Source organism: Dromaius novaehollandiae, chromosome 9 (genome assembly GCF_036370855.1).
Source record: "Dromaius novaehollandiae isolate bDroNov1 chromosome 9, bDroNov1.hap1, whole genome shotgun sequence".
NCBI lineage: Eukaryota > Metazoa > Chordata > Aves > Casuariiformes > Dromaiidae > Dromaius > Dromaius novaehollandiae.
Genome location: NC_088106.1, coordinates 20,858,930 through 20,885,205, shown reverse-complemented (window position 1 = coordinate 20,885,205; position 26,276 = coordinate 20,858,930). Strand labels below are relative to the sequence as shown.

At 41.5% G+C, this 26,276-nt stretch overlaps 1 long non-coding RNA gene across 5 annotated transcripts in view; it reads right to left on the bottom strand.

Moving 5' to 3' along the window:
- The window catches only part of LOC112988825 (uncharacterized), a 120,168-nt gene that overhangs the window by 39,970 nt on the left and 53,922 nt on the right, over positions 1–26,276 (bottom strand). For all 5 annotated transcript variants that reach the window (XR_010390510.1, XR_010390509.1, XR_010390511.1 and 2 more), the window contains one exon: positions 14,045–14,192. This is a non-coding gene — a long non-coding RNA (uncharacterized LOC112988825). The remainder of the gene's footprint in view (positions 1–14,044; positions 14,193–26,276) is intronic.

The following is a 26,276-nucleotide window of genomic DNA, read 5'->3' as shown; positions in this document are numbered from 1 at the left end:
AAAATGCGGGATTTAATAAAAAAGAAATAGACACCTGAACTGTGTATTACCCGGTCAAAAACAAGCCTTCTGAAGTGATGTAATGCAACATAATAGAATACCACGAGCTATATTTTTTGTGTTATTTCACACCAGCCAATTAACATTCTAGATTCTAAAATTTCAATTTAAAAAGGACACATTCTTATTTTTCATCTCCTTAAAATATACCATGAAAAAATATCTGTATATATTGTATAAAATCCAAAACGATTTCATTCCGTTCCATCCAAATCTTGATTCTGTGAATAATGATGCAGCTAAGTGATTTAATTAAGAAGTAATTTCTCCATGACACACATTCAAAATGCATTTCCCATTTCTTCAGGTGAAATGAGGTAGTTCTTATTGGCGATGATACTGATGGAGCTAAAAACCTACAAATATAGAAAAGAAAGCTGCTTCCATAAAAAGGGCCAATTATATGTATATACAGAAACATATGTGTGGTGTGTATATATATATATATGTATATATGTATATATATATACATATATACACACACAAACACACACACATTAGAACACAAATACCAAATACAAGAAAAGAGACGGGATCAGACAGAGAAACCAAGAAAACATAAAAATCGGTCTGCTGCATAATGGCCCAAATACAGCTGGTAAAATTCCTGCACTTCTTTTCCAGGGGAAATGGCAGCATTTAAAACTTCCTTTAATTCTAAATCAGAGTAAAATCACAAATAAGATCATGAATTTCAAAATGTCCTACAGCGTAGAAACTTTTTAAAAAGTCTCTTAGGTAATACTGAAACTCATTTTGAAATTAACACAGTATAATTAATATAACAGAATAAAGTGAAAACCTTAGCATTTTGAATCTATCGATGTGGATAATCTTGCTCCTTTTTTAGTATTTGTCAAAATCAGTATATTACTGTGAAACCCTGCTACATTGATGTATAGTTACTTAATTATTTAATACATATGGCTACAGCCATCATATATTTGCACATATAGCTGAAAGCTCTTCTAGTAGAAAATTACAAAATGGATTTACTTGAAAGGCAACGTCTACTTATCACACATCAGAACTCATAGGAGAATCCTCTCGTACCGCAGCAATAACATGATGAAAACCACAGTCCAAAATATTGTGTGAGCATGTGAGAGCCAGAGGACCAGGGGGCCCCAGCTCTGGGGTAGGTACATCCTTGGCAGTACAAACATATCCTCCACCATGCGGACCATGGGTTTGAGAACCTGGGAGCAAATGGAGGTATCTGTTGTATTTTCTCTTGGGAGCAAGTCCAGGAAGGACTAAAGCAGGGTGGAGCAGAGGAAAACCTTTATCATAAACCATCACGCAGCCACACACTAGGGAAAGAGAGCTCATGGACCCAAGCAGCTGAGCCAGCAGTACTGAGTTTTAATTTACTACTAATGTACAGGTGCAATGGGAGAAGCAGGAAAATCATGATCGGACTGTGCTTCTCTGAGCCAAAACAGCAACACTGCTCCCATCACTGCCAGCCCATTTCCCAGGCCAATACAGTTTACATGCTGACCTTTCTTTAGATTTGTACCTTAAAGTACAAGCTCAGTAAAGTAAGTTTTCATTCTGCTGCAGCAGTATATTGCTGTAAATTAGAAAGTCATCAGTCAGCAATCAGAGCTGATGTTCCTACAGCCTTTTGTAACTTATTTTGTAATATCATTTATTCGGAAGTTAGATTTCTGTTCTTCTGTCTGTCTATGAGCTGCTACAAATAAATTCACAAGGAAGGAAATACTATCACAATTTCTGATAGCTTTTCCTCCTGGGCAATACAAAAGGTTTCTGGATTTGTTCTGAGACCTAAGCAGCAGACTCTGGGGCTCAGCTGGTCTGCCAGCTGTTACAGTTGTTTGTTGGCAGTTTCCCCAATGCTGCAGAGATGTCTCGTGCTTAGGGCACACCTTACAACAGGACTGTATTTGGCAGGGCAGGTACGATCAGTTAAGGACCAGGTGAACATCTGTTGGTTAGCCAAAAGATATGTATCACAGCACCCAAGAACGGGAAAGAAAGAAAAGTTTCTTACTCCCACAGCCATTAGTCCACAGCCCAAACCTCCCCTAACACCCCTGAGGCACGAGATAAAGAGCGTTGTCTGAGTATAAACCCAGCGCACCTGGCTCACACCTGTGTCCGCAGAGGCCAGTACTCTGTCTCCAGCAGCATCTCTAAGGAACTGCCTAAGGAAAAGCAAGAAGAGGACAAGCGTCCCTCCCCTCCCCACAAGTCCTCCCAGACTCCAGCTATTTTCAGCTGAAGAGATTTGCTGAGTCAGATGTGGTTTCTGTGACTGAATAATCCTTAATGGATTTCTCATCCACATAGTTGTGCAATCTCACCTTGAATCCCTGCAAACTTCCAGCAACCCTGCTGCCCTTTGGAACAAGTTACACAGATCTGCCACCTGCTGCATGAAGAACCACTTCCATCGGTTTGGTTTTTGACTCCCACTAGCTTCATTTGATGGCCCCTAGTTTTTGTACTGGAAGAGACAGCAAGGGGCTAATTCCTGTCCATCCTCTCCATTCTGCTCATTATTTTGCAGATCTATCATATGAAGTCACCTCCTCTCTAGACTGAAGCTTCCCCTGGTCTATGCAGCCCATTCATGGTAAAGAAGTCACTCCATCTTTGCTGCATTTCTAGGAATATCTCCTGCTTGTACTACGTCTTTCTTGAGATGAAAGGACTAGAACTGCACATGCTATCCAACATGTAGCTAAACACTGATTCATACAGTGGTTCTCTAGTCTTTCTCTTCTGTAGCATTTGGTTAACTTTTTGGCTGCTGCTGAGCACTGAGATACTTTCATGGAACTGACTATTTTAACCCAAGATTTTGATCCTGAATCATAATGGTCAGCTCGGAGCTTATGTGTGAATTTAGGATTGCTTTTTCCCATGTGCATCACTTCACTGTTACATATACTGAATTTAATTTGCCTACACAGTCTCCTAAGGTCCTTCACTGGTTCCTCACAGATGGTCTTCATCTTTCTGCGCTGAATAACTTCCTATCATCCTCAAACTTTCTCAACTCTCTGTTGACCCTCTTGCCCCTCCTGTTTACAGTATGTTGAACAGCACAGGCCCCAGCACAGATTCTGCACAACTCCATTAACAGGCTCCATGAAGCATTTTCTTGCTTTCCTTAAAAGCCTTTGGCATCAAAAACCTTTCAGAAATACAGGTATAGCAACTAGCTCACCCTTGTTCACTTCCTTATCGACCTCTTCAAAGAACCCCAACAGATTTGTAAGCATGGTTTATGTCCCATCAAAGTCAGCAATAGGTATTGTTTTCATTTAACATTTCTCTTTAATTTTAGTCAACACACTGAGACAGCAGTTAATGGATGACTGCCAATCTAGCTGTAAGCGGAAGCATCTCTGCTTCTTTAATGGATTGAGCCCATTTCAATCAAGGCAAGACGGGGCCACTGAAGCACCAGCTGCTGAAAGGTTTCTGTTGAAGGTGATCTGCCTCATAGGAAAATACGGAGGCATGGGCATAGGAATCCTGGCAGCTAGAGCTTGCTGACTGAGAGTAATGATAACTGAAAATGAAATCTAGGGTTCTCAAAAGGGCCTAAAGAGGCTTAGGAGCTCATCAGCAACCCCTAATTCCCTTTGGCTCCCTGGATATCTCAACCAGATTTGTTACAGACAGCACATGCTAAATCGGGACCACACCCTGCCACGTGCAGGACTGGGGTAAGTGCTAGACTTACTACATTCACCACTTCCTTGTTTCAGGGAGATGTCCCATGCTGCTGCTCAGGACAAGCACACAAGGATAGGCAAAATATGGCGGAACAGCCCATACTTCCGTGATTCAAAGAATATTTGCCACTATGCTCTTCATAGGTGCTGTGAACATGCAGCCACAACAGGGAAAAAGAAAAAGTAACCTACAGCCATCACAGCTAAACCAGCTTTTGATCACAACTGGACATTTCAATATATCTTCCTCTCTATTGTGAAGCATATGCCAAAGAGAAAAATTAGATTGTTCTAGCCACCCCACCCCAGCCGTGCAATGACCTATATGTTAACTTGTAGCAACATGGAAGAAAATTGATGCAAAAATTTAAGTGAAAGAGAAACAGCAGAACAGCACTTGCAGAACAGGAGCTTGGTGAACAGGAATGCAGTGTCTGTAATTCACTATTCTCTGAACATGCACATTAAATGGGAAAAGTACTTCTAGGAATAAGTCAGAGGCAGTGCTGGTATCAATCATGCTCCCTCATCGTGAAATACAGGTGCAACAGCACTATTCACAACAGTAAACAGATGGGCTTCCTTTCCATTGCAAATTTTACTGAAAGTGCTTGCACACTCAGATTATCACAAAGAAGAAAAAAGATGTTTTGCTGTATTTTTTTTTCATGTGTAAATACCTTTTAAAAGAACGTGGTTTTGTTTGTCTCTCTTTGCCCTTCTTTTTTATGGGGAAAAAATAGGAATTACAAAATGAAATTGAAGTTATGGAATTTTCATAATTGAAATTGAAATTATGAAAATAGTATTATGAAAAGGGATAAACTAAAACAGAACAAAAGCAAATGTGGCTAAGTACTCTGATTGTCTAAAATTTAATTATTATCAGAAAATAATGGCACTTCTTTTAAGAGTAGCCTTAATTGGCTATTAACAGCAGTAGTTAACAATTTCAAGACAATTGATAATATTTTAAAATAATTAGATGGCTAATATATTACATTAGAGCATACAGTAAGCAGAAGTCTTGCTAATTATATATATTATTCCCCCTACTTTGCTTAATGAAGGTGTCTGGTTCTTAGATTAATTCATTCTCTCTCTCTCTTTTTTATTTTTTTAATCAGCGTAACTAATCCTCCCACACACTATTGTAACATTAAAGCTGAAAGATGTGGATGAAGCAGCAAAAAAAGCATGAAAAGGAACATTACAATGAAGATTTAGTTCCAAATTGCAGAAGCAGTTGCACACAGTAAAGAATGTGGAAAATGTGAGTGAAAATGTAAAAGGCCTGAGTCAATGTTTATTTGAACACATTCTGTCTAATGCTGACGATGTAAATCTCCACACACAAACGTAATCACATCTAGATCATTTTGATTTTCAGAACAAAGCAATTTTTCTGACAAACATTACTACTCCAGGCTTACATGATTCTTTTCCCTGTTTTCTCCAGAAGCAAAGGAGAGGAGGGGCCTTGCAGAAAGAGAGATTTGTTCCAAATGGGGAGCTGATCTTTCAGGAAAGAATATCACTGAAGTTGTTTACAGTCAAAATCGTCTCATTTATACTAGCCTGTAACTACATTTTGCTCTCAAATATTTGAGCATGAATGTCTGTGTGCTCAGCAACTGTCTGTTGCTGGGATTGCACAAGTGAATTAACCTCATCGAAAGCCAGAATACACAGGCGCCCCTGGCCCGCGTAACAGCAATGCGTTACAGCTTGCATTTGCACCCCCAGGAACAGTAATTTCAAACCGGCCGGGAAGCGGTCCCCGTTTTGGGGCAGGGAGACGGAGGACGCGCCTGCCCTGGGGGCTGGTGGGGAGCCAGGGGCTCCAGGCGGCGCGGCTCAGCCCGGGCCACGTCTGGGGATCACACAGCCACCCGCGCACAGTGCCCGAGCACGCAGCCTGGCCCCCGCGCCCGGGCTGCTACAAACCCCCGCTCTCATTTCTCAGTGAACCTGCTGAATACTGACTCGCTAATCTGCTGGAACAGCACGAAGAAACATAAGGTCAACCTATGCGCTTAATTACCCTATTACCTCTCCTACTGCTCTCCTACGTTCACGTAATCCTCTCCAGGATCCAGCAGGAACCGACAGACATGAAAAACAACTGTTCAGTAAATAGGACAGTGTCATAAAAGGAGCTTTTTTAGCATGGTGAAAGTCTCTCAAATAAATATCGGACCAAGGTCAGATTTTAACTTTGAGCCTGCTGTTGACTTATGTACATATAGTAGGATGAGAAAAGTTGTCTACGGCATGAAATAAAAAAATCAAATCCTTTAAGTCAGCAAAGTCCTTATTAGATTTGTGTGTTTTGAGATACACGTAAAAGCACAGTAGATGACCATGCCTATTAAACGAATATACCCATTTGTAAACATCAGAAGACCTGCATGCTCACCCCTAAACCAGCACGCACCTTAAGGAAAGGATGCAACACTAGATACGGATTCCCAGACAAGGAGTTTTGCACGAAGCAATCCCTCACGTGGTTACAGCTCTCCACTTGCACACACCTATGGTCTTTGGTCTTGGATCATGCCAATGAGGCACACACAGCATCTGTTTGTCCTAGCTTTGCATGATGGTTAAGGGGAAGCGGTGCTTTTCCAGGGCTCAAAGATCTCTCAAAGTACTGTTCTATCATTTTTATTTATCATACTGTAACCATGATAACAGATGCTGGTTCTCTGGAACTAACATCCAGACAAGGCCATGGGACAGATTAATAATAAATGAAGATATAACTGCACCTTTACTATCTATAGCGACCAGTGCACTCACACTGTATACTGAGGTTGTCCTGACTTCATGAAAAATCTTTGCACTCAGTTTTTGAGTTGCTGACGGTGTTTTTCCTGGAGTGCTATACAGCAGGTGAACAATTCCTTTTCTCATCAGCTCTCTAAGTGGTTGTAAGCAAATAATATTGTAAAAGACATTTGAAAGTTAAAAAATTCATAGTACATTCCCTTATTACCTCTGTAGTCATTTCCCTTGGGTACTGATTTGTATAAGACTTGTTTTCTTCTCATTTCCGTTGAAGTCACTGGGGCACACAAGACTAACACAAGATATTTAACACACAACCACTTATCAAAAAATAAATATATTACCAGATTGTCAGAATACATTGCACTGCGTACCATGCAGCAGAGATAAAGCCTAACCTTGGCCCACTGATCACAGGATAGCTCAACAAATGGTTGCTTTGCAGCTTATCTGACTTCAGTACCCACGTATGGTCCCTCAACTTCAAGCCAGCTTCCTAACTTCCCAACCATTAAAGAAAAAAAGAGCAGTACAGGCTTGAGGCACCTTTCTGCGAGCTTAAGAGAGAAGGACCCAATGGACCACCAGCTCCCTCCAGTCAAAGAAAAAACTGTTGTAACATTCAGTCTGATTATGGTCCTTTGAGGACTGGTATGACAATTGCAAAGGGGATAGGAGAGCTTTTTTTATATATATATACACATGCACACACATATATACATGTATATGCATATATATGTACATATGCGTATATATATTTCTATATACACACTTGTGTATAGGATATCTATCTATCTCTATATCCTACTCACAAAACAGGCAGAATCCAGTGAAGATGATAAAAGAAGGAAAAAAATATTTCAATCTCTTGTTCTTTTAGGTGTCTCTGATCACTTGATAAATGCTTATTGTTGAACTCCCAGGAGAGAAGAGAGACACTGTCCCCACACGAACTTTAAGGGCTGTCATGGGGCCGCGACACTACCAGCTTCCCTTGAAGTAAAACCAGAGAGACACAGTTTATGCTTCCCTCCCCTGGGAAAAAGGCATCAGGGCAGGAATACAGGCTTCCTTGCAGGCACAGAAGCCTCCTTCCGAAACGTGCGGAGGAAATGGCATGTTTGGGGTTGCCAAGTACCTGATTTCAGGGTTCATTCTGTTAGCGCAGGGAAATTTCTCTGGTGTGTGTTTGGCACGACATGTTATCCTAGACTGATCATATGTTCACAGATTGTGGAGAGTGTGTGAAAGCCTTTTTTGCTGTAGTTATTGGGCGAAGTCACGTCTGTTACCTGGTACTCATGCAGAGAAATCTGTAATCTGGGAACAGATGGTCTGACTGAGTGAGTGAGAGAAAGAGGGAGAGAGAGACGCTGTCTGGAAGACTGCAGAGTTATTCACTCAGAAGAGATGAAAGAGGAATGAACAAACCCACCACAGCATGACAAAAACATGAAAATATAGAAGAATGTCAGTCCTGAAGGTCATTCCTTTAGAATTCACCAACTGTCTCTGCACCATATGTGCATATCAACACACTAAAAAGAACCCACCATCCTGTTGCACAGAGCAGGAGGTAGCTTAGACAGCCAAAAATTGCAAGATTGTAGACTTACCATTTAGAAAAGTGACACATACTATAGTCTAAGTATACAGTCCAAAAAGAATCTGAGAAAATACAGCAAAATACAGCAACTTCTGCTCTAATTTTTTTAGAAAATTAAGTAGCAATAAACCAGAACTGAAAAATTCAGATCCTGGATTCCAAGTACTGCCTTTATGGAGTATGTTTAGATTCAAGAGTTTTGTCCAGCAGCTTGACAGAAGCAGACCGAGCCTGGCTTTGGGGTCTGGGTCCTCCTGGAACCATGACATCTGCCATCAGAACATGTCCATCCTTCCAAGAAAAGTAATCCTAAACAGGCTATTTTTAACAAAACGCAGTATTTCATTAGTCCAGCATAAAATATATTGGATCTAGCCTGTAATAAGATCTTATTCAGCCTTCTTGACAGTGGGAGTTCTGGTCATGAAGGACGAGCTTCCCTCACGTGAAAAGTCCTTTCGACACGTTCATTTTCTTTGTCAGTTTGAAAGGTCCTGACTCCAAAAGCCTGTCCCCGAGTTCATGCCGTAGTTTACCACTCCTTCATTATTGCCTCTGCAATTGTTCTGGTGTCATCACATAAACCAGATTCGGGAACTGATACATGTTAAATAAATAAATAAATAAATAGCCACCTACTGTAAAAGGGCATCAAGAAAGGATTTGCATGAGCCAGCTCGTGACACAGATTATTACTACAGCTGAGAAAGCAATGAGCAGCCACAGGAGGGAGGAAATGCAGAGAGGTGGCAGGCAGGAGGAAGGGATAAATGCTCCTCCTTAAACCAGTTTCAGTGCCAGATGGTGGGTTGGTTGCCACAAGATCAGTTCCCCAGACCTAGTTCACAGCATGGACGCACAAGGGCTTGTGCCACCACGAGGAGAAGGCCCCAGCAAGCGAGACCACTTTGCTCAGCAAGAGCGGCACCTCAGCCAGCCTCGCTGAGAGCACTCAGCGACCCACAGCCAAACCAGCGTTACCTGGAACTGCCCTGCTCGTGTGCACTGCCACCGCACCGGGCCCAGAGCCCAGGCCTGCAGCAGGGCGCAATGATGGCACGGCTACTCTGCAGTCCCCTGGGACAGGAGCACACAGGGATACAGACCACACTGCAGCTGAAGCAGCACAAATGTCCGCAAGGTGCAGAAAACCCGGCTGAGGGTCTAACAGACTGTCCGAAGGCAGCAGAGTCCCAGCGAGTTGTGTGTGGCCCCAAACACACGCCTGTCATCACCCAAGCCAGAGAGCGTAACATATCTGCTCAGTCCCCAAGACGACGGTCACATCTTTGGCAGCAGAGTAGATGCACTCTGAAAAATAAACCTCTCTTCCATTCAGGTAAAATCTTGTGAGCATCCAAAGCCCCATGTTCCCAAAGACAGTGTTCTGGAATTTCAGCCTGAGGCATAACATTAGTGTAGGGAAAAACCCAAGTGGGAAAGCTACAGCAATGGCAGCAAGAGAAGTGGCGTGAGACACGGGCGCTGCCAGAAGCAGCCGCAGGCAGCCTCACCGCGGGCCCGCGGCGCGGTCAGGCCCCGCCATGCGGAGCAGGCTGGCGGGGAGAAGCAGAGGGACCATCCAACTGACATTTTGCTCCCGATACCAAAATGCCTCAGTGTGACAGGTACTTAGGGAAAGCTGGACCTTGTCACAAAACCCTCGAGCCCTGTGAATTGCACACTGCGGGCACTCTCAGCACGTGCCCTCCAAAAGCTTCTCAGAGCAAACCTGCCTGCAGGAGCAGTAGAGAGGAGACTCAGGCCTTGCCCTAAGGGAAATCACTGGATGCAATCAGTGGCTTTACCCCCACATACAACTGTCTGGGAACGATAATCAAGCCCTAATCGAAGATGATGGTTTCACCAGTATCATGAGAGGTTGCAATCTTACCAAATTATTGTCTGAATGAAATTGAATTTTTAGCCATTTCAGCCTACAGCTGAAAACTTTACTTACAACACATCATACGAAGCCAATGGTACGAACATTTCAGTTTTTGGCCAGCAGAAGATTTTACATTTGGGTGCTATCCAGGACTTCAAACAATTTTTCACAAGAAATCCACATTGTCACATATAGACAGGAACGCTGTATTTTACTTTTTTATTCTTCCAGCAATGTGTCAGTCAATTCAGAGAGTTAATTTCCAAATGAGACCAAACATTTGTTTACATCTCAACAGAACTAAGTGATTTCACTGGAACATTAAAAGGCAAAATCTATGTGACCTCCCCTCTCTCCATCCCAGTGAACAGCAGCAGAGGCAGAACACAGTAATAAGGTCCAGGATCAAACATGTTGCCAATGAAGTGCAAAATACATTCTTTGACAGGAACAAAGTGATTTATCATACCTCATGGCTAAGCAACTGAAGAAGACAATATCCTTTTGGTCAGTCTCAGTTATTAAAAGTAATTGCTTGGAGCCAAAGCTGGCTAAGACACTTTGGAAAGATATAAAGTATCTTACAGGAGAAATGAAATACAGTATCTCATTGTGTAATATAAAACACAGGATTCAACTACAGCTTTATGCCTTTGCCTACTACATTACGTAGATGCTGATCATGCAAACAGATGCACAAGCACAAACATCAACTTAAAATCCCACAACATATATCTCTGCTCTACCTTTCATTTGCATACTTCTACCCCCTTCTGGGGCAGGATGAATTCCTATTATATGGATACTATGAAGGATGTGATGGCTTTCTTTTCCCTCTTTACTGCTGTGAAACAAAGGACTTGTCTTTAAGAAACAAGTTTCCTGCTCCGTAAAAGCCTAGGTAGGATGCAGGGAAGTTCTTGTGACGCACAGCCAAGTGGAATCGAACACAGAATAAGACAGATCTCTTGAAAAAAGTTTTAAACACCAAGGTCTTACTGAACACACCACACAGTACTGAGAGTAAAAAGGAACTACACAGACAGTACCCTGACTGGGAGAACAGAGCTCCTAAAAGCCCAAGAAAAGCTGCAGCTTTCAGAAGATGAGGAAATTTTCACAGGTTTATACCTTGACGGTGTTCATGTACCTCTGCAATGTCTCCACCTTCCCCCTGCGCTCTTTAGACACTTAATTCAGACAGTTCTGTGTGAGCTTCTCAACCTGGATGTTCACCTCCTAACTGCAAGTGGTGGGTGTCAGCAAGCAGAAACTAGTCAGACAGCAGATTTATGCAGGGAGATAGTTGATTCAGAAGCACTGTGATGTTCTTCATAATTTGCCGTTAATTAGGCAGTGGGATTACAGACATCTGAGTATTGCATGCTGCACTAAAATGAAAGATAAAAGAGCTCTGTTTTTAAACAAAGTGCAAAAAGAATAAGGAAGCAGAAGGGCCGTCATCGTGCTAAGCTGAACAGTCAATCTGAGTCCCTGGTAAGAGATCAGCTGGTGGCTGTGATCTGGGAAAAGACACTCAAAGAGAAAGAACAAAAGGACCACACATTAACTCTTGATATTCAATCCAAATTTGACAAGCATTAGCCCCCAGCCTGGAGCCAGGTCATGGAGTAGTCAGCCCTCTGACACTAAGGACGCAACAAAACATCCCTAAAAAATTTGGAGGCCAGAGACAAGCGAGAACAGCACTCCAAGCACGAGCTGGGACAGCAGGCGCAAGCACAAGCACGAGGCTGGACTAGGAATGGTGTCATTGGAGAAAAGCTTGCACGTCCCAGAAGAGTGGACCCAGAGATGAATCCCACATGGACAACTCTGCCACAGTAGATGAATCTATCAGCCTATCATCAGGACTATCGGCCTGAAAGCAAACAGCATGCTTCATACCTTTGCGTCAGCACTGGTGCACAAACCAAAGTTTCATTTATGATGGAAAAAAAGCACTGGGAGTAAATGGGTAAACACAGTCTTTTCTATAAAACATGTCTCATGTTTATTCTCCACCAAGAAAGAGGGTATGTTCCTGAACTAAAAGCATCTCATGCCGCTGTTGTGATGAAGTTGCTACATATTTTGGAATAGCAAGGAAATTTTAAAAAAAAGGTATAAGAAAGTCTGCCACAGGGACACAGTTGTTTTTGCAAGAGTACAAAAGAGAGTGGAAAGAGCTGTGCTAACTTCTTGCTCTGGAAATTGGAGGGAGAGAAGAACCAACAAAATAAATGTCCTGAACAGGTCAGAGTAAGGAAAAGAAAAATTCCTTGCTGATATAAAAGGAAGGACAAAGGGGTTAAATAAATAGGTAATAAAAGATCATCTTCCATTATCCAAAGGCAAGAGATCAGAGACACCAACTATTTCTCCACATTTGTCATGCTCAATGCACCAGCAGGACTCTGGCCCTTGGAACTGCAGAGACAAGGTCTCGGGCAAGCCTGGAAGTTCCACCACTCACCTATGGGAGCTGTACTCAAGTGAGGAGTGAAGAAGCCCAGTTTCATAAAAAAGGGAAAAAAACAAAAAGGTTTCTGAGTACCTCTGTCTTAAAGTTTTGTTTGAAAGTGAAAAAGCTAATGGGAGCTGTTACCACAGACTGTACTACTAACAAGTTGTATCAAGGCTACTTATCTATTAAACTGTAAAATTTGCATGTGATTTGCACCAGTAAGAGCCTGAAAGGACAGAAAGGGACTTATTCTGTACCACACCCTGCAACATGCTCTCCTAGCGCAAACACAGGGGAAGTCAACCTGGGAGACACTGAACAAGAAGGAATGGGAGAGCCTGGTCTTCCGCCTGCTATATTTCTGCAATGAAGCAGAGCTCTTTTAAGGATAATGTCCTCAGTTTTCAGAACCAGAAGACTAACAACTCTGCTAAAGTCACTGAGATTACACTCAGTTACACCAACTGAGTGCTGTTTAGTCCTCCCATCACTGCAGTATACAAATGACTTCTACTGAAATGCAGCAAAGCCTGAAGTTCTTAGAAAACCACTTTTTTCTTGACACTGAAATTTTCCAAAGTGCAAGAAACAGGAAAGGCATTTCTCTATGGGTACACAGTAGTGCTGCAAAACATGGTATATACATGGAGGCTGAAAGAATAGAATAACCTTTAGCTAGTACTTTCACAGCCCATATGAAATGATTCCTGGACTCTTCATATTTGTTTTTAAGGGTCACACATGAGTAACCTCTTAGCAGTTGTATGCTTTTGTGTGACAGTGCAACTTTGGTAGCTACTGTGATAGAAGTAATCCAGAATATAACAGCAGGATCTAAAACTCTTCACCTCTGGCGCCAGCTAGGCACATACACCAACACCCTGCAAGAATGTACACACTTGTGGAGCTGCATACTCATTGTTTATAATAAGTTACTTGGTTCAGAGTATAATGCCAGCTCTTGGCAAGGTCTTGGCGAGCTTGGAATCTGTAGAGGTTTCGTTTATTGGTGTTGATGATATGGATGAGTTAAATTACAGAAACTGGAATTGTTTTTAACATTATTCAAAGGGAACATTTCCAAAGAGCCGACTGTTGCAAAAGCCGACAGTAATGTCTCTTCCAAAACGTTTGCCATTTCAGAGAACTCCAAGCTGCCAATGTCTAAAGTGCAACCATTTCATTAAGAGGAAAAAAAAAAAAAAAACTGTATTCAGTCTTGAGCGACCTCTACAGCTCCTGAATGTACGCATCAGGGTCAAGCCCTAAGCAGTTTGTACTGATATTTGGAAATGAACAGCATAGCCAAAGAACCAAATTTGGGTACATGTTTCATTTAGTGCGTGTTTATATTGCAGGTCACTCCAAGCCCATCAAAGAAGAGATCTCTTCCTTCCTGCTCCCTCTTATTTGCATGGTAGTAGCTTCTCAGAGGTCCAGCCATGAACCAATTGTTCTAGGTGCTGCACAAACACAGAACACAAAGATGATTCCCATCCCAAACAACTATTTTGTACCTGTCTCCAAGCAAGGGTCAAAACAGAGACTGTCATAAGCAGAGAGACAATCGCGGACTTGGTTCCTCAGAAGTTACATGCTTGCAAGTTAATGGGAAATTGCTGACTAGATGTTGGATTTCATTGGATGCTTCAAGGTGTTTCAAACCTGTATGGAAAAAAGCAAAGTTTTTATTTTTTACCTAAATCCATTCCATTTATGTCAATACAAACCAGAAGAGATTTAATTCTCCATGTTGCTGTGGAAAAACTACAGGTATAAATACACGCTTCAGTGAAAGGAACATTTATCAGTGACAGGAACTGCCACATATTCAGGGGAAGCTGCCACTTGTAATGGTATGGAAATGTTTGCATTTGCTAAGATTTCACATATTCCCCTAAGGTGCCTATAAGAATCTACTATTCAGATGAAATCCATGACTCTACAAATTTTAACCGTTCTTACCAACAGTGCACGGTAACTGTTTTCTGAAACTTGCCAAAGTGATCAGAATAATTCAACTAATATGTAGGATCTGAGCAAGATACGGCAATCATAAATCCTCATGTATTTTTGTGATGAAACACCAATAGCAAATGAGAAATTAAGATCTGAGGTGAAATCTTCAAAGGTAATACTGAAGGAAAAATGAACCTTACTTAAAAATAAAATGATGGCAATATGGGAAATAGTAATTAAAGACAAATTATTCAACAGCGAATGCGTGACTGTGCTGCTAACAGACAGGACAGTACACTTTCCTCAGCTCAGGGATAGTCATTAAGTGGACACTTTGGGACTTGTGGCCAGCAGGAACACGCAGCGAAAAGTCCAAGTACTTGCTACACCACCATTCATTTGCAGCACATCCCAGCCCTCAACCCTTCCCCATGCCCGGGACACCACTTCAGTGTTTGCTTTCATTAAGACCTTCCCATGGTTCAAAAGAGAATCAACAGAATGGAGAGAAAGGTATTTCGCTACCTCTTGCCAGTCGCAGATTTAAACTCACTTCACTAAAAGGAAGGAGACACAGAATTTTTTTCTTTTCCCTAAATACTATGAGACAACTGGGGCTCGTGTGCTCCTCTGGGTCTTTTAGGGCACAGCCCTAAGTTGGAGCCAGTGCAAGGCTCTCCCTCCTAGGGAGAATGACAAGGTGAAATCTTACCTCTGTAGCATCTAAAGCCCCAAATCCTACCAACACAAGTATGTTCAGTATTTTGAGGGACTTTGAAGGCCCCCCACCCCCTGAGGTCTACTGAATGCAGATGTGGTACATTTTCCCCATTCAGGTAACAAACTTTTTTTAGCAGGGGTGGACTGCAAAGAGTCATACTTTCTCATTCTTTTCCAAGGTGATCAAGCACAACTCCTCTCCCCATCTCATCTCCTCACCACACTTGGCATGTGCTACCTCCCCAGTCTTTTCACAGAGCTGGTCTGCTTAAACCACCTGAATCTGCACTCTGGACAATCAAGGCTTTTGCCCAGATACAAAAATACAGAGCTAATCCATGCAAAGGGCATGTATTACACAGTACAGCTCATAGAATAGGCCACACAACGCAGCTTTTGCCAGAACAGCACTCTATCAGGGATTAGGGCACACTGTATTAGGGAAGAGGCCCTACATACACACACTAGAGAGGCACACGTGTTCACACCAAACTTGCCCAAGTCAGAAAAAGTCCTGTACAGAGAATATGGCACCATCTCAGCACCCGCTGTAGTTGGACACAAAGACATTTGCACCTGCCAATTTTGTTCACTACCATCTTGGTGTAGTACCTTATATCCAGCACGTAGAGCACTGTAACTTTAGTGCTTTGCCATGGTTCTTACTATTGCAAAAGTCAGTTTTGAAAGCGCCAAACATCACTCTCCTGTACAAAGAGACAGCTACGATGCAATCTATAGCAGTTCTGTGACTCACCACTAAGCTGGGATTCAAGAAACATGAGCTCTAGTCCCAGCTCTTTTAATATCCAGAGGCAAGCCACTGACAGCCCTTCCTCGCCTAGCAGGCCTGGGAGTTCTCCAGCATGGGGAGAGACATGACTACGCGTCTGCGCAGCCCCTAACAGACTCTCTTCATAACAGCAGTGCAGATTAATCTAAGAAAGTGGCAGACATGCAGCAGGAAAACAAAGCTTTCTACAAGCAGGATTTCACTTGCCTCTGCAAGAAAAAAGCCTGGATTTTCTTCAGGGGAATTAAATCTTCCAAAATCAGGTGATTTGTCTTACCTGCTAAACTGTTCCCTCCAGTCCTATTCCTATTGCAGGTGTATCGTGAAATTGCTTCTTTTACAGCCAGCATAGCTTACCACTCACCCTTGTTGAAAAGTGTCACAGACATTGTTTCAATCTCTAAAGTTACTCCCTACAATCTTTTATTATTGAGTAGTGCCAGCTTTCCCTGAGCTAAGGTTAAGTTGTGTTTTTTCCTTTTATTGGTTTAGTTTTATTCCCATTCCCCTTCCAAATTCCCTCAAGGACTGACCTTAAAAAATAGTGTGTGTATATCTGCCTGTCCATAGCTTAAGACATAAAAACATACATACTAATCACAGCTCAAAAATTCTTCTCATGCTTGGTTGTCACCCTAGACAGCAGCAGCATGTACAAGGGACTCCCAGCAGGGCTGACTTCACAGGGCCTGTGAAAGCCATCACGTACACGGCAGCATTCGAAAAGTTGAGAGGAATATTGAAAAAGTTACGCAGAGCCCCGTTAAGCACATTAGAACAACAGTCTTTCCAGGAATATTCCTCTGACTATTTATATTTAGAAAATTCTCTGGAGCGTTTTGGATCTTAAAAAAATCTTGTCAGACTGCTACAACAGCTACAGATATCCAGCTCCCCTCTACCCCCTTTATGCTGCCATCCAAAGGCAGTGGGACGCCTCTTCTGCTCAGAGGGGAGCCAGGGCAGAAGACTGGGTAATTCAGTCTCCAAGCACATGCAGCCCGTGACATCTCTGCAGAGAATGCCAGCGAGAGTAGCGCTTGTGAAAAGAGGTGTTTAACCCAAGTGATGTAACCTGCTACAGTTCACTTGGTGTCTTGCAGAGACTGTGGCTTCCATTCAAAGCATTACAATCTCTAGCCCAAAACCGATTCAGCCCAATGAAAGAAAGAGTTGTTACAACAACCCAAACGGTGCCAGGGTTGCACAGAAGGCTCCAACACATTCTTTGTTATGATTATTTTTATTTCTATAGCTCAACAATGCCCGCTGCATGAATACATGGGTACCCACTCTGATTTCATCTGCGCTGCTAAGAGTCAATAAAGCAAACAGGCAGCGCAACATCAACTGGAATAACTGTACTGGCATGATGATTATTTTATGCCCAGGTAGCACTTCAAAGCTCCAGTCAAGACTACAGCCCTGCTAGTGTGGCATTATGCAAACACCACAAGGGACAATCCTTGTCCAGGCATGCTTACAAACCAAACAGGCAAGACAGGCAATGTGTAAGAGGAAAACAAAGACACAAAAGAATTAAATGTCTGGCCCAGGGTCACACAGCCAGTCAGTGGCAAAGCCAAAAACATGATCCAAGTTTCTTAGTTTCCATTGCCACATCTAGCAGACCATGCGGCCCATAAAGAGCCTGATTAGTCCACAGTGTCTGGCAAGACCTACTTAAATTCCTTCATTAATATTTAGGGACATTATTTGTACTCTATTCTATTTTACTTGCCTCCTTTCTCCTCAGAATGGAAACCTTTTCTGCAAAGGAAATCTGTGGAGCTGGCTACCTTCTCCCATTCATAGGAATAGGGTATAAGATGATTGATACTGGGTGAACAAGATGAATAAGCAATTCCCTCAGATCAATAAAAAAAAATTCTTCTTATAGAAAATATTTTCTTCTCAAACCTTCGTAATTGTAACTATCAGTTGTCAAAATTAGGATGGAAGCTATTGTATCCCTTAAATGTATATAGAAAACAGTACTAAATGAAGCCAACTATTCACAGCAATATGGAGAACAGTGGCTCAACTTAAACACAAAGTTTTATGTAATACAATATATTTTTTTGAAAATAGAGTCTATATTTAGACCCCAAAATTACTTTTTTATGCACCTTCTTGATTCCCAGGTGGTGAGGTGGGGGAGGGGAGAGGACAGTAGATGCTGAGCATAGATTTATCAATCTGAGTTTAGGGTCCTAGTTTTGAGCCCTCTCACATTGCTTGCATTAAGGCTCTGTATGTGGGATTTTGAAAAGTACTCACCATCCATCTAACTCCAGCTCTCTTGCCATTAATTGTCCTTAGTTTAAACTGGGATAGACACTGAGTCCTTCTGCAATCCCACCTGAACTGAGACAGTCAACTGACACAGAAGCAACAGAAAAGATATATCTCCATACCCATTATTGAGGACATATTAAATCTCGGAATATCACTTCCAAGCATAACAAATATTATGCTAATTACTACCTGAGGAGTATTTCCTTCAGCATTCTTGAATGTGCATTATATGGGAATAGAAAAATAAGCCCCCTTCCCCCTACCTTCCCACTATTAAGTATTTTTTTAAAATTTATACATCTTCTGGTTGCCAGTCATTTACGGTAAATGAGATTTGAATTCCAGACTTTGGAGGGCGGCCATTGAGGATATGCAGCTTTGCAAAGTATTTTCCAGAATGAAATCTCCAATGATTTGAAGGTACCTCACATTAACCTAAAACAATTTATTAGTGAAAAGCCCTCTAAACTACTGACGTGGCTGGTCAAAGAAAAATACGGTAAAGCTGATGCTAGGATTCACTGTACTGAAATGAGAACTGGATTTTGGAGAAGCTGTCATTTTTTTCACCAACCAGTGGGGTTGTTCACAGACCAAGAATGAAATTATGAATGCTTTCAAGAGAAGTAAGTGCCAGCTGAAAGCACAGCTTTTATGCAGTATGAGGTTGATTTGGAGTAGCAGTAGTTGTTTATGCAGAATAAGCCTGCAAGCAACTTCAATGAACTATCTAGACAAAGCCTTAATTCCTTTTGAGAAGATGATTTGCAGAATTTGGCCCTTTACAGCCAGGAAGCATCAACATTACTTCTGCAGCTGTATCTTTAAAAACCTAGAACTCCATTAAACAGTATCACATCCCATCTTTTGTAGAGAGGGGCCAGAGGTACAGTAAGGCAGTCTGTGGAACTGCAGACAGCTGAGATTAGTGCAGCGGACAGCTTCTTCCCACCCAAAACCAAAGCTTTGGAGTGCTCAGATGATGCAAGGAATTCAAGTTACTGCACATCAGCAGAGCTACTGAAACTGTCCAGATGAGTCCACAGGCCCACTGCAAATTTAATTCAATTTAGCTTAGCCTGCTATGAAAAAGGGTTAGTTAACGTGCATTACACACATTACATAGCATTTGCTGTGATTTAAAAGCACACAGAGATGGACATCGTAACTCAGAAAGTGCATGACATCTTGTGAAGATGCATTAACTAAATATATGAAGTCCAATGTCTGATCTTGCATCTATATAGAGGTGTCACACCCTTATGACAAGATGGTTGAAACCTGTAGACAGAAAGTCTTTGGAATCTTGCTTGAAATCCAAATCTAGAAAATGCATACATATTTTATTGTGCCTTCAGCTCATATCTAATTTTTAATAAGTCTTGTATTTCCCACAAAGCTGAAAGCAAGTCCCTTACTAGTTGAAAAAACTTTAACACATTTCTCCTTCTCATAAGCTAGCTTTATTTTTTATTTTGACAGTGCTCCTTTACGCACCCTGTGATGGTGCTTTGGAGAAGATCACTTATTTTACTCCTCTTTCAGGGGTTTCACCTACACAGAACCATCCTGTTTTTTCAAGAGCATGATTTCCAATACCCATAAATACCTTTAGATTCATATTGAAGTATTCTATTTTAGGGCAGAACTCAAGCTCTCAGCAGGCCCAGTATGGGATGCACCTACAAGGAACGTGTGCATTTATCAGCCTCCTCGGTGCTTCTTGATCATGCACATGTTCTCACACAATCAGAGGCACAAAAGAAGACAGTAGCTGAAAACTGAACCTTCAGATTGGCATGGCTAGCAATTCTCCACACAGCAGGATAGGAGGTTAATAGGCTTTGTTGTACTAATAGCGAGCATGGCCATACGTACACACTTGAACTTTTCATAGTGTTTTCCATATCTTCCATAAGTAGCAAGCCATGGAACAACTTTCTTCCTTTCTGGCAGACCTATTTACACAGATCTCTGCCAGTCCGCTCAGGCCTGCACTGGCTCGTTCTACAGCTAAGCGCAGTCTTCAAGGACCTCCCAGAGCAGGGAATAACAGGAAGACGTTACTAGACTACGTTTCAAGCTCTTACTCTCTCTTGGTCTCTGTGCTTCAGTAAAGCACATCAAGCCCTGACGTGTTAGGACCTTTTCCATGCCCATAAGGGCCTGATCTTCCTTGCAGTAGGCAAAGGGGAGGCATCACCAAAATCAATAGCATAGCAACATAAATGAGAGTTAGATTTAAACCTTGGTAGACAGGAACACACTCCTGTGCATTAAACATGAGATGAACAGCTGTTTGGACTTGGAGACAATATAACCCTACTGTGGGCCAGCTTCCACAAATGGTCATGGAGGAGGTGCAACTTCTTACTCCTTACTAGTACAGTTGCTGGGGGACAGGGTGAATCCTGATCCCAATGTCAGCAGCATCAATGCCAAGAAATTTCTGGCCTCTGATTCAAAATATTAATTCCTGAGAATTGAGGTGGAAAAGCCTCAAGCACAATCTGTGGCCAAAACCTCAGAAATCAACCTTTGATTTGAAAGCAGTGTAAAACAAAATACTGTACATTCATGCATTTTTTGTATGCTGCTGACTTAACCTGCTATAGTGACCTTTCCAACAATCAGCCAAATTCTGCAATTCTTCAGCTCATCAAATTCTTTCTGATTCCAGCTGAGTTCTGTGATTGCTTGTTGTGTAATACTCGCCCATTTATGCCGGCTTTTGATGGCAAAAAAGAGCAAGATTTCCTCAGAACAGAAGACAGCTACAGCAGAATGACAATAGAGCCTCAGAGGGACATCTGGTCTTTAGGCAGATGTCCCAAAATACTAGACCATGTTGCTTATCCTCACTTGGTTTGCTTTTTCCCCTAGTACCTGTGGACTGTAATAAGTAGGGGACAAATTAATTACCCCCATTCACATATCAAGCTTGTCCCGATGAGACAAATATTTTATGGGGTTAATACTGCAGAACTCAGCAATGCTATAATTAGCTACTGCAAAGACTCGACTCCAGAGCTGTCAGCACATCCATCTCTTGATCTTCCAAAGAGTTATGTGATATGACTTGGAAAAACATGGACATGTAGGAATTCTGAGTAAGTCATTTCAGCTCGAAGGGAAATATTCATCTCATAGGAATACTAGGGTTCAGACCTTTGTGACACTTGGCTACAGCAGGCCCAGGTTAAAGTATCTAAACATTAATTCTAAAAAATCTTTGTTGCCTTAACAGTTTCACTCCATCTTTTGTTGTCATTTTAACATGATTTTGATTGAACACAATCATTGACTTCGTTTTTCAAACAATAATTCAGAATACTACCTCAGCAATAACATTTGCAAATATTATTTCAATCCTCCCCACCCCACCCTGCCCCGAGCAACAAATTTGCTCCCTAGTGAAACCTAAGTCATTGGCCAGCTGATGTAAAACTAGAGAATCAGGCAGTTTTGGACTCTTTCAACCTTAAGACAGTGCAATGGCTGCAACAGAACTACAGACCGTTGAGCCAGGGCATGGGCTCCCCAGCAGCCTCCTCAAGGCATCGTCGAAAAGCCCGGCAGGTGAACAGGCAGAAGGCGGGCAGGCTTCCAGAAACCCTTGGGCTTTTATCCCTTTACATAAAACCAGACCATATTGGCAGCACAGTCCCGTTTTGTGGATTCAGCAAACGATATGTGACTGAAACTTTTCAAACCAATCCTGTACTGCTTTTTTTTAAGAGGCAATTACCATTTTTATTAAATTCATCAGATACATCATATGTCCCCACACCTGGGAATAATCTGGATCTGCATACAAAGTCTCTAAAAAGAGTGGAAACGAACTATCCAAACATCAGTACCAATCAAATATTTGAAAAGTGACTTCACAACCAAATTAGTGATTTGGGCCTACTCTTACCTATCATATGTTGTCCCTTCTGGCTATTTGTTATGTTTCTATATCAAGTGAACTAGCTTTCTAGGGAGAAGCATGTCACACATGTAAACTACTCTTGCACTTAACCTGCTACTGAACCAGACACACACAGCTGTAAAGTAACATACAATATATATGCATATATTATAAGTAAACTGCCATGGAAAAGTGATCAGAGTGGTTTGAGCTATTGAAAGAAGCCATAGAACAGGACTGGTAAAGGTAGAAGACTTTTGACTGAATAGTCATAATCCAACAGTCAACGCCAGTACAGTTTTTCCCTGTCAGCATGCAAAAGCTTATTAGCTCAGCTTATTTAGCTGTCAGGCAAGCTAAATAAAGCTATCTCTAATACCCTGTAGCATTCTCTGAAATATGAGCAAGCATGCTCATTTTAATAATACTGACTCCCTCCTTAACAACACAATTGCAGGAACAGAAGTACCATGTTTTCATAACTGGAACTTAGGATCTGATCTCCCCCGGCTTAGACATTGTGCTGTCATCCTACCTGGGTAATGTGGATGCACAACTTTCCCATTTGAAAGATTTCCAATTGGTTTTGCACAAGCAGAGATGGCTATAGAGGCTGAAGAGCAGTGGTGACTCAGCTCCGCTTATCTCCTCAATGAGCTACATTTAAAGCAAGGGTTGAATTTAAAGTGAGGAGCGCCACAATTCTACTATGACATCTCACTGCAGCTTGACATGTGTTGCCTACGCAAATGCAGCCATGCCACACGAAGGCAGCAGAGAAAAAGGAAGAAACGTAACTAAGGTTACAAAGTCACTATTTTCCTATGAAGGCAACTTTCAGTAAATATGATCTTATTAACATCTACTCACAAACATCCCAGTATACTTCCATCAAGCTATGCTATTTTTCTACTTTACCAAAGGCAAATAATCCTGAAAGATTTAAAGGAACAGTTCTGTCTGGTAGTATATAGACTGATACACTCAAAAATGTATGTTTGTCACTCACTGACCTCAGTGAGAGTAATCTCCAAGTAAAATACTTTGCCTAAGCAACACAGGCTCCAGATGTCCTTCTGTTTTAAAACTAAACAATACGAAGCACCTAAAGTAACTGTCAACAATAGCTTTTGCACTTTCTCCCATTGACACTAGCGGGAATCTTGCCATTGACTAAACTCTACAGCTCTGTACAATTTTAGGCAATGAATGAACTTCTTAGTTCTTCTGAACTATTCTTAGTCAAGAATAACATTTCAGTCACAGGCAGCAGAAACAGCAGAGTAAGGCCAAAAGAACTTTATAACTATTCATCTCCATCAAATGAGATATCCTGATATGACACTTTTGTAAGCATGGATATTTGCTTTAAATAGCTTGAATCTCACTTACTCAAATCTACTCAATCTTTAAACAAAATCTGAGTGAACAACACTGGTGTTCTACCTAAGAAAGATGGAGGAAAAAGGAATAATATCTGGCTCGCTGTCATCATTTCTACATGTTTTAATACACTTCAGTTTTTAAAATTTCATAAAAATGGCTAATAAACATTCAGAAGGCTGCCATGCTCTGCTAGAACTGTGTATGACTAGTATGAACTGGGCAGTTTTCCTGGTTGATGGATGAAATTATTGTCCCATCAGCTAAGCTGGTATGTGAACAAGTTTATATGTTTATATGTGACTATGCAATGAAAAGCAGGAAAGCGGGTGCTGTTAAAGCTTTATGGGTGGCTACAGTTTGTGCCTTTAGTGCTTTTCATTATGCTGGTGGGTGAAGTCAGTGCCATCTCAAACTATGTTAATAATTTCTTCTTTGTAAGAAACCTTTTTAAGGATACATTGATGGTAATTTGTTTTATTCAGAATTAGTACATCAAAATATCCAAATACATAGGGTATTTCTAGTTAACCAAATTAATCATGGAAAGATTAAATCAATCACTCAACTACAATCTAACTACAAGTACAGAATATCAGTTCTCTACCTTGTTAACACATTAAAAAAGTGCAGGTCAGACAAATGTTTCAAAATGTCTGACTAGTTTTGTGCTGACCCTCATTATTACCACTACAAATAAATGATGTAAGCTGTTGCAGTATGTAATAAGGTCAGGCTGCACTGTCACAAACACTGCAAAAAATTAACAGAATATTTTTCAAAGGGCCCCAGTATTAGTTTTCAAGGTGATGGTGAGACATGCAAGCTGTAATACCGAATGTGGGATTGAATGGTTGAGTTCTTTTTTGATAGAGAAGCTGCTTTCCTCTGAGGAATAATCTGCTCCTAAAATGTATGACTCTGTACTACCTGGAGAACACTACAGGCGTACATGACATTTTACAAGCAAGTATGAGAAAATGATCACGGCAGGGAAGGTTACGGTTTACATTAGACATAAACCAAAATACCTAAAGCATGAGATACAGTAATGGAAGCAGGAAGAAGAGGTGTATTTCAGCAGGAAAAGGGCAAGACATGAGTCTGAGTTTTGGACTGGATCTCATTGCACTTCATTCTCTGGCCTTCCTTACTCAGCTTAGAGACGAGTGAACACAACATCAGAAATAGGCTCTGATTCATATAGCCCCACGAGGCAGTGGGCGTAGACCTAAGGCGTATGTAAGGTGCATGCGAAATAACTGCACATGATAGAGAGGCACTGACAGCTCACACATTTTTTTACAGGCAAGCCCAGTCCTAGTGTGCTGCATCAAACCCACGAGGCTTCTGCAGCGTCTGCAGTATGGTGCCGTTGGGGCTAAATGGCCTGGACAGGCAAATGCTCTATGCCTGTGATCACTGCAGATAGCCCTGTGAGCTGCATTTCCAGTTTGGCTCAGTGTCTTGGAAATTCAAGGAACGTGTGGCAAACAAGAGGTTAAGAGCACTCGACATCAGACCAAAATCCCCAGCTCCACGCCATCTGAATTAGAGCTTTTTCCAGGCTTATAAAGTCTACCTATTCATTTCTTTCAGGACTTGACAGTATGCTAGGGAAGTTATAAGCCCAAGTGAAGGGAGAAGAATAAAGAAAAGGGGAATAACACCTGTCTTTGCAGCTGGTCAACATGCAGATATTTAATGTGCTGCCTGCTGGGAAACAGGGATGGTCTCATGTTACACAGAGCCTTCAGCAAAGGATGGAGTTTGCAGAAAGGAATCCTGCAACTAGAAGATGTGAGGCTTGGGCTTCAGCCAAAAACAATGGAGAAGAGCATTAAATGAAAAGTTCCCTAAGTCCAAATGCATTCAATCACTGAAAAACACACAGTTTTGTGGTTTGAAAGAATTTAAAAAAGAAATTTAAATCATAGCTGCAGAGCTACCAGTTGTTTCTAATTTTGAAGAACAATCACTATGTTACCCCTAACTACCACCAAATGCTTCCCAGACTGACCGTAGTCACCTATAAACACACTAAACATCTCCATTTAGCAACAAAAGCCCAAGTCTGATAAGAACTGATATGCTGCTCTGAAAATTGCTTTAGGGGCTGAAGCAGAATTTCATCTTTTATAGACTAAATATACCCTACTAAGTGGCACCAGTTTTGCTGTAAGTTACGTCCTTATAAGCTCATTGACTACAATTGAAAAGTCATCTAAAAAGATTGATACCAAAAGGTTAGTAGAGAAATATATGTAATGGTATTACAGCAGACATTTAGAAAGTATAATGTTCAGAATAGCAAAGAAAGATTGCAGCAGGAAGCAGCAGCAAAATAAAGACAAAGTAAAAGCTGAACTGAAAATCCTAAAACAGTGAAACCTCCATAGTTTTTCCCCTGAAATGAAATAGTGCAACAGCCAGGATAGGACTTCAGCATACCTCACAAAAATGATCAAAGCACTGCATAACCAGGAAATAAAATCACATCTTAGAAGCCAAAATGCCATTTATTTTTGTCACAATCTCAATAATACCGGCTGCTTTCTATAAAGGAATGTAGATGTGTATGATTCTCCATAAAGAGTTTATAGCCAACAGCCTGCATTTACAGAAGTGACCTCGTTTTCTGGTTTCACAGAATCAAAAATAGAAGAATCTTTTTTTTTCAAGA